This window comes from Oryx dammah, unplaced genomic scaffold, assembly GCF_014754425.2.
Source record: "Oryx dammah isolate SB20612 unplaced genomic scaffold, SCBI_Odam_1.1 HiC_scaffold_9, whole genome shotgun sequence".
Taxonomy (NCBI): domain Eukaryota; kingdom Metazoa; phylum Chordata; class Mammalia; order Artiodactyla; family Bovidae; genus Oryx; species Oryx dammah.
In genome coordinates, this window is record NW_024070193.1 from 33,331,941 (window position 1) to 33,347,297 (window position 15,357).

Sequence of the window (15,357 nt, forward strand, 5' to 3'; positions counted from 1 at the left end):
CCTTAAAACAGGACATAAAATTCCAATATGAGAGTTGCCTTCCCTATACTCAGAAGAAAGACACATCCTTATCTTTGAAGACAAATAAGACACCAAAAGGAATCCTAACAAACCCATCTTTGCTGTACCCTCAGTTTACTACACTTAACCTCATATTCTTTAACCTATCATATTCCTCTACCTGCTCTTCATCAAGCCTACACTCAGGTTTAATTGTTTCTTTGAGTTTTTATTTCCTAATGAAAGGCTCTCGCACATGAAAATAAGTGTGTGTGCTTTATTCCCTCTTAATCTGTATTTGTCAGTTTAATTTTTTCAGACCCAGCCAGGGAGTCTAGAAGGTCAAGGGGAACTTCTTCCTTCCATATATATATATATATAACCATAACCCAAGGACCCCCACCTTCACTTTCCAAAAAGCTTCTCCAAACTGATTTTGCAATCAAAAGTGAAGAAAGGACCTTTTACTCATAAAATGAGCACGTTTTGATAAAGGCTGTTAGAAAGGAAAGCACTTTTGATATGCACCCGAAAAGAGGTCAAATGCCTTTGGAAAGGAAACTTGAAGAATCAGAGAATTTATTCAGAAGTCAAGGGTAGTTTTACACTGAATATCTATAAAGGAATCCTGGTATTTTTCAAGGGAATCAAGAACAGATGTCTGGTTTGTTCCTTAAGTTTTAATTTATATGACATAAAGTTCTCTAATAGGCAGAATTATTTTAATTATAAAGAGAAAGGTCTCATCTAAATACAGTTTCTTAATTGACTCAGGTAGTAGTGAGCCTGTACAAATGACTATCTCAGTAATAAATGGACATCATTCACAAATTTCTTGTTGTTTAATTGCTAGATCAGGTCTGACTCTTTTGCAACCCCATGGACTGTAGCCCACCAGGCTCCTCTGTCCATGAGATTTCCATTGCAAACATACTGGGGTGGGTGGCCACTTCCTTCTCTAAGGGACCTTCCTGATCCAGGGATTGAATCTGAGTATCATGTATTGGCAGGCTGATTCTTTATAATTGAGCCATGATACATGGGCTTAAGTAGGTTAATTTCTATTCATGATTTTTTAAAAAAATGATGTTACTATATGATATAAATTACATCATATAAATAATTCCAGGGCATCAGTTCAGTTCAGTTTAGTCGCTCATTCTGTCTGACTCTACGACCCCATGAATCACAGCACGCCAGGCCTCCCTGTCCATCATGAACTCCCGGAGTTCACTCAAACTCATATCCATCCAATCGGTGATGCCATCCAGCCATCTCATCCTCTGTCGTCTCCTTCTCCTCCTGCCCCCAATCCTTCCCAGCATCAGAGTCTTTTCCAATGAGTCAACACTTCGCATGAAGTGGCCAAAGTATTGGAGTTTGAGCTTTAGCATCAGTCCTTCCAAAGAACACCCAGGACTGATCTCCCTTAGAATGGACTGGTTGGGTCTCCTTGCAGTACAAGGGACTCTCAACAGTCTTCTCCAACACCACAGTTCAAATGCATCAATTCTTCGACACTCAGCTTTCTTCAAAGACCAGTTCTCACATCCATACATGACCACTGGGAAAATAATAGCCTTGACTAGACGGACCTTTGTTGGCAAAGTAACATCTCTGCTTTTCAATATACTATCTAAATTGGTCATAACTTTCCTTCCAAGGAGTAAGTGTCTTTTAACTTCATGGCTGCAATCACCATATGCAGGGATTTTGGAGCCCAAGAAAATAAAGTCTGACACTGTTTCTACTGTTTCCCCATCTATTTCCCATGAAGTCATGGGACCAGATGCCATGATCTTCGTTTTCTGAATGTTGAGCTTTAAGCCAACTTTTTCACTCTCCTCTTTCACTTGCATCAAGAGGCTTTTTAGTTCCTCTTCACTTTCTGCCATAAGGGTGGTGTCATCTGCATATCTGAGGTTATTGATATTTCTCCTGACAGTCTTGATTCCAGCTTGTGCTTCTTCCAGCCCAGCGTTTCTCATGATGTACTCTGTGTATAAGTTAAATAAGCAGGGTGACACTATACAGCCTTGACATACTCCTTTTCCTATTTGGAACCAGTCTATCGTGCCATGTTCAGTTCTGACTGTTCCTTCCTGACCTGCATACAGATTTCTCAAGAGGCAGGTCAGGTGGTCTGGTATTCCCATCTCTTTCAGAATTTTCCACAGTTTATTGTGATCCACACAGTCAAAAGCTTTGGCATAGTCAAGAAAGCAGAAATAGATGTTTTTCTGGAACTCTCTTGCTTTTTCCATGATCCAGTGGATGTTGGCAATTTGATCTCTGGTTCCTCTGTCTTTTCTAAAACCAGCTTGAACATCAGGGAGTTCACGGTTCACGTATTGCTGAACCCTGGCTTGGAGAATTTTGAACATTACTTTAATAGCCTGTGAGATGAGTGCAATTGTGTGGTAGTTTGAGCATTCTTTGGCATTGCCTTTCTTTGGGATTGCAATGAAAGCTGACCTTTTCCAGTCCTGGGGCCACTGCTGAGTTGTCCAAATTTGCTGGCATATTGAGGGCAGCACTTTCACAGCATCATCTTTCAGGATTTGAAATAGCTCCACTGGAATTCCATCACCTCCACTAGCTTTGTTCATAGTGATGCTTTCTAAGGCCCACTTGACTTCACAATCCAGGATGTCTGTCTCTAGGTGAGTGATCACACCATCATGATTATCTTGGTTGTGAAGCTCTTTTTTGTACAGTTTTTCTGTGTATTCTTGCCACCTCTTCCTAATATCTTCTGCTTCTGTTAGGTCCCTAACATTTCTGTCCTTTATCGAGCCCATCTTTGCATGAAATGTTCCCTTGGTATCTCTAATTTTCTTGAAGAGATCTCTAGTCTTCCCCATTCTGTTGTTTTCCTCTATTTCTTTGCATTGATCACCAAGGAAGGCTTTCTTATCTCTCCTTGTTATTCTTTGGAACTCTGCATTCAGATGCTTATATCTTTCCTTTTCTCCTTTGCTTTTCGCTTCTCTTCTTTTCTCAGCTATATGCAAGGCCTCCCCAGACAGCCATTTTGCTTGTTTGCATCTCTTTTCTATGGGGATGGTCTTGATCCCTGTCTCCTGTACAATGTCACAGACCTCTGTCCATCGTTCATCAGACACTCTATCTATCAGATCCAGGCCCTTAAATCTATTTCTCACTTCCACTGTATAATCATAAGGGATTTGATTTAGGTCATATCTGAACATTCTAGTGGTTTTCCTCACTTTCTTCAATTTAAGTCTGAATTTGGCAATAAGGAGTTCATGATCTGAGCCAGAATCAGCTCCCAGTCTTGTTTTTGTTGACTGTATAGAGCTTTTCCATCTTTGACTGCAAGGAATATAATCAATCTGATTTTGGTGTTGACCATCTGGTGATGTCCATGTGTAGTCTTCTCTTGTGTTGTTGGAAGACAGTGTTTGTTATGACCAGTGCAGTCTCTTGGCAAAACTCTATTAGGTTTAGCCCTGCTTCATTCCGTACTCCATGGCCAAATTTGCCTGTTACTCCAGGTGTTTCTTGACTTCCTACTTTTGCATTCCAGGGCATAGAAACAACTAAATGTTCAGCGCTGGGATGGCTGAGAAAATTTCAAATCTTCAATGCTATAAAATAAAATGCAGACATTTTTCAATGAGATGGCCTTTTATATAGTCACATAGAGGAATATTCAGGACAATATTTCCATTAAAAGTCACAGGAAAAAAAAGCATTTTCATTTAAAATTAACTACATACACATATTTAAATATACATATAAAGTTAAATTCATATATGTAGTAATCACCTCATAGAAGAAGAGGTATATGTGTATGTGTATTAAGGTATGGGTTGGAAGACTGTGTGCAATTGAGACATTCACATTAAAATCTATTGTCTGTGTTTTGTTAATATTTTTGAGTCAGAGTGCTTTTGTTGCCTACTTTGTAATGAAAATATGCTTAAATTAATAGGATAAAATAGAAATCATGCCAAAGTATTTCATTTAAGAGAAAGATGAAGGTGCTGAGTCTTGGGCTTAACCAGCTCTCTGCTAAGTCAGGAAGCTGGAATACTAACTTGAACTCAAGAGCAGGTTTTTGGAACTTACTGTCCCCCAACTTGATATATTTATTTCTAACTCTTATTTATGTGCATTATAAATTACATGTGAGGAAATTCTAAAAACAAAGCTGCCATGCACACCTACTCCATGCATTAATTGTGAAAAGTATAAAAAGGGGCATGAATAAAGATCACTTACTACGGTATTACTTAAAGGTGACTACCTTGGTGATCCAGTGGCTGGGACTCCACACTCCTAATGCAGGGGGCCCAGGTTTGTTCCCTGCTTGGGGAACTAGATCCCACATGCCACAACTAAGAGTTAGCATGCCACAACTAAGGATCCTTTATACCTCAACTAAAAAATTCCATATGTTGCAACTAAGACCTGACACAATCAAATTAATTAATTAATTTTAAAAGAAAGGTCATTAATGTTAAAATTCTTAGGTCTATGCTTCTAGAAATATTTTTAAAATTAAACATATGTATATATTTCTAGTTTTTACATATGACTATATGTGTGTGTATATATATATCTATATATTTATAAAATAAAGGTCACAATATACGTTATGGCTTTTTTCTCATACTGTACAAAATTTTTCCCCATGCCATTGAACAGTCTTGTAAAAGCAGCCCAAGTAGTTATGTATTACTTTAACTTTTGAAGGGATGTGGCAGGACTTAGTGAACCAATTCACTGTCACTGTAACTTTTACTATATATATCTGTGAGCCTTTTTTATAGCAAATCCCTAGAAATGAAAATTTTGGCCAGAAGTCCTTTAAAGGCTTTTGATAGACCTCATGGAACTGCCTTCCAGAAAGTTTTTACCACACTGGTTTAATAAGCAGCTTATTTCCTCTTACCTTAGATAAAATTAAATATTTTAAAATAAATTTGATCATTAAAGTTTCCCAAAATGATGGGTGCAAATGATATCCTTCTACTTCTCAGGCTCTACCACTTAGTTTCAACCAAAGTATCTGACAGAAACACAATACTCTGGACAAATGTTTACAGTAAAAAGCAAGTAGGTTTTATAACTTTCAAAGTATTCAGTTAGAAGTAGGTCATTCAAGAAGAATTTCTGAGTGTCAGTTATATTCTAGGTATAACCCAGATAACAGCTGAAGTAACTTACTCTGTCCTTTGAGATGCAAATAAAATTAGTTCAAGCCTGCTTTGTTGTCCTCAGGAAGTATAACATTCCCCCTGAGATGTCTGAAACTCAAGAAGCATAGCTTTCATGGTTATCCTGTTCTCTGATTTCTTGCTCCATCCACATTTTCCTCCCTCTAGCATCACTCCTGTGGAGTCCTACTCCCATCCTTGCAATATTGACAGAACAGGGACCATGCTCCTGACACCATTCTTGCAGTTCAGTCCTGTGTGTAATAGGGTCACTGTGGGTGGGAACTATAGCGTTTGCACCCCAATTCTACCCAGCAAGTGACATTTATACATTATGAATTCAGGAAGTGAATAGAAATTAAATATTAGCCATTCCAATCCTTAAAGTAATTCAGCTAGCATGCCTGGCCCATCTCATTGCTCTGCTTTCTCCTAAGGCCAGTCACCTGCTCATGTGCTTCTCAGCCTCTGCATGCTTTTATATCTTGCACTCTCATTTCTTCTGTTTCTCTTCATTCACCTCTCCCACAAATCCAAATTCTCCTAATTTCTTACATAGAACAGTTTAATGATCACTTTTTCTAACTCAAAACCATCCAGCCAGACACTTCATCTTCATAAATAAGTGTGCCCATACAGGAATGTTTGTGGAGAAAGACAATATTCTCCCAGAGAGATGTGTTATTGGCAGCACTTAAAAGAATACATTCAGCCCCCTCACTGTTTCAAATATACAATTATAGGAAAACTTGGTCATGCCTCATGGAACAAAATATAATTCCTGCATCCCAGGTTCTCCTAATCTAGGCTCTCTTTCCTCGCCTCATTCAGGATCCAAATATTCTTGCAATATTTTCAGTTCACCTGTAGACTGAACTCCCACATTTTGCTGTCCCACATCAGGGCCATGATCAGTATTAACTATCTCCTAAAACCATTCTGGACTCCTTATTGATGCCAGAGGACTTCTATGCCAAGACAATACATATTGAGTTCATCCAACTTGAGTTCTGTCTTTATCCTATTGAGCTTTCAGAATGAGTTATTATTTAGGATACTTTCTTCAGTGACAGACCCAATTCAAATTACCTTAAGAAAAAAGAGAAAGAGAGAATTCATGATTAACATCTTAGGAAGGCCAGTGGCAGGACTGACCTCCTCTTTCTCTATTTCTCTAGAAAATGGAGTGCTATAGAAGAGGGTAAGAGCAGCTGGATCTAAGAAATAAACACTATACAGATTCAGGCAGTGTGGTATTATAGAAAGAGTCTTGATTTTGCGATTAAAATTCTGGGTTCTAATTCTAGTTTTGGCTCAAGCCAGCAGTAGGTCCTTAAGGAACTTTCTTAATTCCTAGACTTTTCCAGGACCTGCATTTCTCATCATCCTGTAGTTCGCCTTATAGTTTATTGCAATTACCTGCAGAGTTCATGCAAAGCAGGTGCTTAAGCTGTATGGCAAATTCACTGAATCACTATCTCAGAGGAAAGAGTTCTAGACACTGGGAACACCGTGGTGATGCTTATGTGCAACCAAATTTGTGAAACACAGAAATAGTCCATTCTTTGGTGGGGGCTGTTCTTTTCAGACATACAATTTATGAAACTAGGAAGCTGTAGAAGGACTAAATCCAGCTACATAATATTTTCAAACCTCATTAAAAAAAGCAATATCATTACAAACAGTTCAAGAGAGTCATGTGTTCAAGTTAGACTTTATGTTCTGAGATAAAGTAAATTGGATCTTCTAAAAGGTCACAGAAAAAGCTTCCAAACATGCAAGGAATCTGGTAGGCATGCACTTCTTATAGATAATCAAGCAACAAAAACATGAATCTGGAACTTGAGGGAAAAGAATAGGTAGTGATGGATAAATTAATTAATGTAAGCACCATGGAAATTTTGGTAGCAAAATACAAGATAAATGCAGAAATAATTATATGACTTACTAGGTAAACAGGAAGAGACAGGGTAAATCTCACTACTCAGAACAGTGGTCACGACACTTCTCAGTGTAACAGGATTCTTGTGGACTTTTATACTCAGCTTAGTAACTTAGAACTTAGTAACAATAATTTAAAGAGAATCATATTTTGGAGCTTCCCTGGTGGTCCAGCGGCTAAGACTCTGCACTCCTTATGCCCGGGGCCCAACTTCGAGCCCTGATCAGGGACCAAGATCCCACATGCTGCAGTTAAGAGGTCACATGCAACAATAAAAGATCCTGCATGCCACAAGGCAGATCAAAGACCCTGCATGCCACACCTAAGACTTGGAACAGCCAAAGAAAGAAATAAAAATATTTTTATAAAACAAATATGGTCATATCATGACCATGTTGGATCCTTCTTGGTTCTAGATGAGTCCAATGGGGGGGGTGGTCTTTACTTACTGAGTACTCAGTCGCTTCACTTGTGTTTGACTCTTTGCAACCCCATGGACTGTATCCTCCCAGGCTTCTCTTTCCATGGGATTTTCATGACAAGAATACTGGAGTGGGTTGCCATGCCTTACTTCCTATATTGATTTAGTTTCAGATGGATCAGTGGTAAAGAATACACCTGCCAATACAGGAGACACAGGAAATGTGGGCTTGATCCTTGGTTCGGAAGTTTTCTTGTAGGAGGAGATGGCAACCCACTCCAGTATTCTTGTTGGAGAACCCCATGGATAGAGGAACCTTGCAGGCTACAGTCCATGGGATCACAAAGAGTCAGACATGACTGAGCATGCATGCATATGGAATAACTTGATACACTGACTGTTTAGGTAGAAAATCCTACAATACTTTTTACCCTGAAATAAATAATTCATTTCCCTTTAGGCAAATAAGCATTTTACCCTAGCTGAAAATCTATAGTTTATACTAGTTCAAGAGTCTTTCAGTTACAGATAAGAAACAGTCAACTCAAATAAGCTTATGAAGAAAAAGAAAAGGAGGAAGGAAGGGAGGGAAGAAAGTAGAAGGAAGGGATGAAGAAGGAAAGAAAGAAAAAGAAAAAAAGAAAGAGGAGGGTATATCTTATTGGGTCACATGATGGGAAATCTGCAGTCCTTCTTGAAGTCAGCATGTTCTATAGTTCAATGCGGTATTTAAGCCTTTGTTTCCCTTTGTTTCCTCTTGCCTACATGATCATAGAGGCCATCTCCATGTGGCAGCCTGACGATGGCAGACATTTCAAATAATTATTACTATCAAAGTAACAATGCTTCACATTTCTAAGTACTCTACATGGACACACTCCTTTATCCTCACAATAGCTCTGTGAGACAGGTCCTATTATTTCCCCATTTTAGAGATGTGAAGACTAAACCACAGAGAAGTTAAATAATTTACCCAAGCTAGTGAGTAATAGAACTGGAATTATAATCCAGGCTGTCTGACACCAGAGCCCTAGTCAAATCTGGATCAATTGCTTTCAGTTTAGGGTGAAAAGATTAGATTCATGCTAATGTTGTGCCTGACAATGATTATTATAAAACTAGGAATGAGGGCAAGGTTTCCCCAAAGGAAGCAATGATGGAGATACAAAACCAACAGACTGTCAAACCTCAACATGATTCAGCTATAGGTATACATATACGGCTGATTCATGTTGAGGTTTGACAGAAAACAACAAAATCTGTAAAGCCATTATCCTTCAATAAAAAATACATTAAAAAGAAAAAGAAATCTATAATAGCAAAAAAAAAAAAAAAACAGACTAAGATATATATTTTTCTTTCCATAATTCAACAACAAATGTAATAGAAAAAAAATGCATTGGGCTGTAGGACCAATGAAAGAATTAATTAGAATTAATCTAATAGTTAATGAGGTCTGTGAGACAAATTAATTTTTGTGGGAGGAAGTATAATAGTTGATGATATAGAATAAAGGAAGCAGCAAAAATGGGAAATTAAATGAATCCACCTCAGTGAGGTCATTTTTTTTTCCACCTCCTAGTTTTTAGGTAGCTTTTTGAAAGACATTTATATTTCAGAAGCAAAACAATTCTGTAAAGCAATTATCCTTCAATTAAATAAATAAATAAAAGCATAGAACAAATACTGAGTGTTCAGTTCAGTGAGTCACTCATCATATCTGACTCTTTGTGACCCCATGGACTGCAGCATGCCAGGCTTCCCTGTCCATTACCATCTCCTGGAGCTTATCAAACTCATGTCCATTGAATCAGTGATACCATCCAACCATCTCTGTCATCCCCTTCTCCTCCCACCTTCAATCTTTCCCAGCATCAAGGTCTTTTCAAATGAGTCATTTATTCACATCAGGTGGCTAACGTATTGGATTTCAGCTTCAGAATCAGTTCTTCCAGTGAATATTCAGGACTGATTTCTGTAAGGATGGACTGGTTGGATCTCCTGCAGTCCAAGGGACTCTCAAGAGTCTTCTCCAACACTACAACTCAAAAGCATCAATTCTTGGACACTCAGCCTTCCCTCTAGTCCAACTCTCACATCTGTACATGACTACTGGAAGAACCAAAGCTTTGACTAGATGGACCTTTGTTGGCAAAGTAATGTCTCTGCTTTTTAATATACTGTCTAGGTTGCTCATAGCTTTTGTTTCAAGGAGCAAGAGTCTTTTAATTTCATGGCTGCAGTCACCGTCTGCAGTGATTTTGGAGCCCCTAAAAATAAAGTCTCACTATTTCCACTGTTTCCCCATCTATTTCCCATGAAGTGATGGGACCAGATGCCATGATCTTTGTTTTCTGAATGTTGAGCTTTAAGCCAACTTTTTCACTCTCCTCTTTCACTGTCATCAAGAGGCTTTTTAATTCTTCTTTGCTTTCTGCCATAAGTGTGGTGTCATCTGCATATCTGAGGTTATTGATATTTCTCCCAGCAATCTTCATTCCAGCTTGTGCTCCATCCAGCCTAGCCTTTCTCATGATATACTCTGCATATAAGTTAAATAAACAGGGTGATAATATACAGCCTTGACATACTCCTTTCCTAATCTGGAACCAGTCTGTTCTACCATGTATAGTTCTAACTGTTGCTTCTGGAATTGCATACAGATTTCTCAGGAGGTAGTTCAAGTGGTCTGATATTTCCATCTCTTGAAGAATTTTCCACAGTTTATTGTGATCCACACAGTCAAAGGCTTTGGCATAGTCAATAAAGCAGAAATAGATGTTTTTCTGAAACTCTCTTGCTTTTTTAATGATCCAACACATGTTGACAATTTGATCTGGTTCCTCTGCATTTTCTAAATCCAGCTTGACCATCTGGAAGCTCATGGTTCATGTACTGTTGAAGCCTGGCTTGGAGAATGTTGAGCAGTACTTTGCTAGCATGTGAGATGAGTGCAATTGTGCAGTAGTTTGAGCATTCTTTGGCATTGCCTTTCTTTGGGATTGCAATGAAAACATATTTTCCAGTCCTGTGGCCACTGCTGAGTGTTCCACGTTTGCTGGCATATTGAGTGCAGCACTTTCACAGCATCATGTTTCAGGATTTGAAATAGTTCAACTGGAATTCCATCACCTCCACTAGTTTTGTTCGTAGTGATGCTTTCTAAGGCCCACTTGACTTCCCATTCCGGGATGCCTGGCTGTAGGTGAGTGATCACACTGTCGTGATTATCTGGGTCATGAAGATCTTTTTTTGTATAGTTCTTCTGTGTATTCTTGCCACCTTTTCTTAATATCTTCGGCTTCTGTTAGGTACATATCACTTCTGTCCTTTATTGTGCCCATCTTTGCATGAAATGTTCCCTTGGTATCTCTAATTTTCTTGAAGAGATCTCTAGTCTTTCCCATTCTGTTGTTTTCCTCTATTTCTTTGCATTGATCCCTGAGGAAGTCTTTCTTATCTCACCTTGTTATTCTTTGGAACTCTGCATTCAGATGCTTATATCTTTCTTTTTCTCTTTTGCCTTTTGCTTCTCTTTTTCACAGCTATTTATAAAGCCTCCCCAGACAACCATTTTGCCTTTTTGCATTTCTTTTTCTTGGGGATGGTCTTGATCACTGTCTACTTTACATTGTCACGAACCTACTTCCATAGTTCTTCAGGCACTCTATCAAATCTAATCCCTTGAATCTATTTCTCACTTCTACTGTATAATTGCAAGGGATTTGATTTAGGTCATACCTGAATGCTTTATAGTTCTCCCTACTTTCTTCAATTTAAGTCTGAATTTGGCAATAAGGAGTTCATGATCTTAGTCACAGTTAGCTCTCAGTCTTGTTTTTGCTGACTGTATAGAGCTTCGTTCCTTTCCTGGTGGCTCAGATGGTAAAGCGTCTGCCTGCAGTGGGGGAGACCAGAGTTTGATTCCTGGGTTGGGAAGGTTCCCTGGAGAAAGAAATGGCAACCCACTCCAGTAGTCTTGCTTGGAAAAATCCCATGGATGGAGGAGCCTGGTGGGCTACAGTCCATGGGATCACAAAGAGTCAGACAGGACTGAACAATTTCACTTTTATAGACCTTCTCCATTTTTGGCTGCAAAGAAAAAATCAGTCTGATTTTGGTATTGACCATATGGTGATGTTCATGTGTAGAATCTTCTCTTGCGTTGTTGGAAGATGGTGTTCTCTATGACCATGTGTTCTCTTGGCAAAACTCTGTTAGCCTTTACCCTGCTTCATTCTGTAGTCAAATGTCTTAAGAAAAATAAGATATAGCTGAATGAAAAAGGAAAGTGAGAAACAATTTGAACGTATGAGTTTTCAACATCTTAAATTTACTTGCTTCGTTGTTTAAACACACACATTTTACACACACATTTTTTTGTAGAAACACCAAAAGTGAATGTTTTTCATATCAGAATCAAGACTGATGGCATCTTTTGTATGATTAATGTCTTTTCCTCCAGAAAAATCATCTTTCTTTATTCTCTGTGCCCAGATTGTTTTTTAAAAAATAGGTTTTGAATCACAACAAATCTCACCTGAAAACAATGAGGGGCTAAAAAGCAGAAGGAAACAAACAATGTAAGAATGAAGCTAGACAATTAAGCACCAAAGAAGGGCAGGAATGGGCACATTTTCTGAGTGTTTGTGTTTTACCACACTTAGCTGGTTCTGTAGCAAAGGCCAACCTCTTATTGTTATGGTAGTAAACTTTTTATGTAGGACATATATGACAGAGCAATCATTTTTGCTTTCACTGCTAAGCAATATTTTAGAATAAGATTTAAAGAATGGCCATAAAGAAAAATGTAAACCTTCCTCGCTCCAATAACATATTGCTGCTTATTGGTACAATATACTAGCTGGAGAATTTTTATTTTCTGGAAATATTGTCACATATTTTCCATCACTTTTGGAGATGATTCTCATCTGAACATTTTTGGTGTGATTTAATGTGACAGTAGACTCACGGTGATTAGGATGGTTTAACATAGAGGATTTTTTGCTGGTATGTTTGAAGAATATTCTCAGAAGTCCATCATCCTTCTGAACTTACTACTGTACATGGTGAATGTGTCTTTTTAGAAGTGAGAATATGGGTGTCCTTTGAAGGACTGATGCTAAAGCTGAAACTCCAATACTTTGGGCACCTCATGAGAAGAGTTGACTCATTGGAAAAGACTCTGATGCTGGGAGGAATTGGGAGCAGGAGGAGAAGGGGATGTCAAAGGATGAGATGGTTGGATGGCATCACTGACTCAATGGACGTGAGTCTAAGTGAACTCCGGGAGATGGTGATGGACAGGGAGGCCTGGTGTGCTGCAGTTCATAGGGTCACAAAGCGTCGGACATGACTGAGCGACTGAACAACTGAACTGATATTCTAATACAGCTTATTTTATTTGGTATATTCCATACGGGGCTTCCCTGGTGGCTCAGATGGTAAAGAAATCTGCCTACAATGCAGGAGACTAGGATTCGATCTGTGGGTCAGGAAGAGCCCCTGGAGAAGGGAATGGCTACCCACTATTACCCAGTATGGTTAGTCCCATCATGACTGGTATTGTTCTTAATGGTACCTAAATGAGGTTGATCACATTTTAATAATAACCAGATTCCTACTCCTTTAAGGGATCTTAGCTTCTCTGGTGGCTCAGTGGTAAAGAATCCACCTGCAATGCAGGTGACACAGGTTAGATCCCTTTGATCCCTGAGTTGGGAAGATCCCCTGGAGAAAGAAATGTAACCTACTCCAGTATTTTTGCCCGGGAAACCCTATGGACAGAGGAGCCTGGCGGGTTACACACGGTCCATGGGGTCGCAAAGACTTCGATATGACTTGGCACTAAACAACAGCAACAAGCTATCTTTAGGAGGTGTTTCTTCCTCATTGCAATGTTGCTGTGATAAGAGATGAAATACTTAGAAGAGACTGAAAACAGTGTTTAAGGTTAGGCTTATGTAAACGGTGAAGGGACTCAGCCATACATATGCAGGTATCCATTCTTTCCCAAACCCTCTCCCATCCAGGCTGTTCACCTGAAACTATCACAACATTGTTAATTGACTATACCCAAATACAAAATGTGGTTGGTGTTAAAAATTTCAAAAGAAAATAAAATTAGAAGAAAAACACTTAAAAAATGTTAGCCTTCATCTTCTTAAAGCAAAATAAGATCTAATTAGAATAATGTATAGGCAAATTTGAAGTCTTTTTGAAGCTAGATATAAATATATACTTTCAAATAAATTAGTGAATTTGATAGAAAAAAATATATTGAATGTTTTATATGTCTATGAATACTGAGATATAGATTAAACACTAAAAATTTATCATATATAATGTCTCATAGTTTTAAAAGAAACTAGTTTCATTTACTATTATCCCACTTAATACTATTGAGTTATAGTGTTTTCTGAAAAAAAGTTTTAAAATTTAAACCTGTTTCCTTCAGTTCAGTTCAGTCGCTCAGTCGTGTCCGACTCTTTGCGATGCCATGAATCGCAGCACGCCAGGCCTCCCTGTCCATCACCATCTCCCAGAGTTCACTTAGACTCACATCCATCAGGTCCGTGATGCCATCCAGCCATCTCATCCTCGGTCATCCCCTTCTCCTCCTGCCCCCAATCCCTCCCAGCATCAGAGTCTTTTCCAATGAGTCAACTCTTCACATGAGGTGGCCAAAGTACTGGAGTTTCAGCTTTAGCATCATTCCTTCCAAAGAAGTCCCAGGACTGATCTCCTTTAGAATGGACTGGTTGGATCTCCTTGCAGTCCAAGGGACTATCAAGAGTCTTCTCCAACACCACAGTTCAAAAGCATCAATTCTTCGGCACTCAGCCTTCTTCACAGTCCAACTCACATCTATACATGACCACTGGAGAAACCATAGCCTTGACTAGATGGATCTTAGTTGGCAAAGTAATGTCTCTGCTTTTGAATATACTATCTAGGTTTTTCATAACTTTTCTTCCAAGGAGTAAGCGTCTTTTAATTTCATGGCTCCAGTCACCATCTGCAGTGATTTTGGAGCCCCCCAAAATAAAGTCTGACACTGTTTCCACTGTTTCCCCATCTATTTCCCATGAAGTGATGGGACCCGGTGCCATGATCTTCATTTTCTGAATGTTGAGCTTTAAGCCAACTTTTTCACTCTCCTCTTTCACTTTCATCAAGAGGCTTTTTAGCTCCTCATCACTTTCTGCCATAAAGGTGGGGTCATCTGCATATCTGAGGTTATTGATCTTTCTCCCGGCAATCTTGATTCCAGCTTGTGTTTCTTCCAGTCCAGTGTTTCTCATGATGTACTCTGCATAGAAGTTAAATAAGCCGGGTGACAATATACAGCCTTGACATACTCCTTGTCCTATTTGGAACCAGTCTGTTGTTCCATATCCAATTTTAACTGTTCCTTCCTGACCTGCATACAGATTTCTCAAGAGGCAGGTCAGGTGGTCTGGTATTCCCATCTCTTTCAGAATTTTCCACAGTTTATTGTGAGCCACACAATCAAAGGCTTTGGCATAGTCAAGAAAGCAGAAATAGATGTTTTTCTGGAACTCTCTTGCTTTTTCCATGTTCCAGCAGATGTTGGCAATTTGATCTCTGGTTCCTCTGCCTTTTCTAAAACCAGCTTGAACATCAGGGAGTTCACGGTTCACGTATTGCTGAAGCCTGACTTGGAGAATTTTGAGCATTACTTTACTAGCATGTGAGATGAGTGCAATTGTGTGGTAGTTTGAGCATTCTTTGGCATTGCCTTTCTTTGGAATTGGAATGAAAACTGGCCTTTTCCAGTCCTGTGG